Source organism: Olea europaea, chromosome 13 (genome assembly GCF_002742605.1).
Source record: "Olea europaea var. sylvestris chromosome 13, O_europaea_v1, whole genome shotgun sequence".
Lineage (NCBI taxonomy): Eukaryota > Viridiplantae > Streptophyta > Magnoliopsida > Lamiales > Oleaceae > Olea > Olea europaea.
The window spans coordinates 6,918,938-6,921,344 of NC_036249.1; the positions used below are offsets into that span (position 1 = coordinate 6,918,938).

General features: G+C 36.6%; 1 pseudogene; it reads left to right on the forward strand.

Moving 5' to 3' along the window:
- The first annotated feature begins 532 nt into the window (after window positions 1-532).
- The window catches only part of LOC111407448, a 5,917-nt pseudogene continuing 4,042 nt past the window's right edge, over window positions 533-2,407 (forward strand).

Genomic DNA, 2,407 nt, shown 5'->3' on the forward strand with positions numbered 1-2,407 from the left:
TTTTTTAAAAAATTTTTTTTTTTTTTTTCTTTTATTTGCTCGGGCCGAGCATTTTTGTCACGGGCCATTTTTGGCCCGTGACACGAGCCGGCCCGTGTGGCTCGGCGGGCCACACTAGTTGGGTGCCTTTTAGCTTCACTTTCACTTGCAAAAATAAATTACATACAATCGATTTCCATTATTAAAAAGGTTGAACCCTAATCTTTAGGGTCTCTACCGCCCTGTTTCTAGGGTTTTGTGAGGGAGGTAAATTGCGGGATGTACCTCAACAGGTCAGGCAACAAGAGTTGTCTGTAAACTGCGCCTACAAAAAGTCCAATTCCATATCTCAAGAATCGAACCCCCACATTGCGGTTGCCAACAAGACATGAGATAATATCACTCATATCATTTGCACCACTGACTATGCCCCGGGGCGATTTCGATTACTAAATATCACATTGGCTTGATTCAGTGTAAAATTTCAATTACTTTTTCAAACGCTTGCCAATCATTTTCTTTCCACCCAAAATCTCCCTCCCTCTCTCTCTCCTTTCCATAAGCAACTTGCTAAGGTGTGTGTATGCCGCACTCTTCTGACTTGACGATGTCCCAATGAATTCATGGCCACCAGAGTGTCTAAGTACACTTGAATTCTTACTGGTATGAATTGTATTCTCTCCATTTATGGCTTATCGTTCACAATTTAAAGTCAACTTTTATTTATATTTTCTTAATTTCCAGGGCATTGTGAGGACGAAAGGAACTGTTGCATTACAGCTGCATGAATTAGAAATATTCTAAGATTTTTCTAAGGAGAAAGTGTACCTTTAGTCAGAATCAGAATGTCAGCTCCTCTTGCTCCATATCCAACCGTTTCAGTACCTTTCACGCCACCCGCTAATGGTAAGAACGGCGAACCTTTTAGGCTCAAGAAAATGAGCTCGATATATAGGACACAGCTAAAAGATAACAAAACTCCGTACCTCAATTTTTCTTCTCTGCTCAGTTAATTAAATCCATGAAATCCTGATCTCATTCGTCCAAATGTAAATTGAGACACATCATAGCCAAAAATCGAACAAGATAGATGGATAACTCTACAAATTTCTTTCGTATTAGTCCTATCATCCAAGAACATTTTTCCTCCGTTGAAAAATTTATTAATTGTTTATAAATAGGAATGGTAGTGAGTCAAACAAAATGTACAGATAATAACGAGTAGTAATTATAAACATGAGGGTGGAATTAATGCTTGATTTTGACTGAATTTATAAACCAATACAAATTGTATCAAAAAATTCTTTGAAATTGCAGCAGAGGAGTAGTACTCTGCTTTTTGGATTACATAATACTTACGATCTGTCCTAATGATGGTTATTAGTGTTAGTGCGGAAACGAAGTGTTGAAGAAAAACTTGAATTTTTATTGATAGTTTTTGAGTTGCTACAGCACACTCAATAATGTTTTCTTCTTTTTTTTTCTTACAATGAGACTACAAGAATGACCTCTATTTATAGGACCACATGGATAACTCTAGAGACATGGGAATATAAATGGACACCTAATAATTCATGAATTTGCATCATGTATTTTCCTGATACATTTTCTTCAAGTGCATCATGTATTTTCCTGATACATTTTCTTCAAGTGCATCATGTATTTTCCTGATACATTTTCTTCAAGTGCATCATGTATTTTCCTGATACATTTTCTTCAAGTGCATCATGTATTTTCCTGATACATTTTCTTCAAGTGCATCATGTATTTTCCTGATACATTTTCTTCAAGTGCATCATGTATTTTCCTGATACATTTTCTTCAAGTGCATCATGTATTTTCCTGATACATTTTCTTCAAGTGCATGTAACCTTATTTATTTCCTAAGATTACAAATTAATGCCACATTTAACACCCCCTCTTAATTTGTAATCTTGAGTTTTTCCTTGATCTTGTCGAACTTGTCAAATGTGACTGCCTTTGTTAAAATGTCTGCCGGCTGATCATTTGTGTTGATAAATTCCATGCAAATTGCTTCTCGACTTACCAAATCTCGAATGAAGTGATGACGTAGTTCAATATGCTTCGATCTGGCATGAAAAACTGGATTTTTGTCATAGCAATTGCTGACATATTGTCGCAATGTATTGTTGTTGGCTCTTGTTGTTCAAACATCAAGTCTTTTAGAATTCTTCTAAGCCAAACTGCTTCACAAGCGGCATCCGCAGCTGCAATGTATTCCGCTTCTGCAGAAGATAGTGCTATAGACCTTTGCTTCCTCGAACTCCATGAAATAATATTTGTTCCAAGACAAAAGATGTAGCCCGATGTACTTTTGCGGTCAACAAGTGAGCCTGCCCAATCACTGTCAGTGTAGCCAACAAGGTTGAAGTTATTTTCCTTTTTGAACTCAATGCCTTGATTTTTT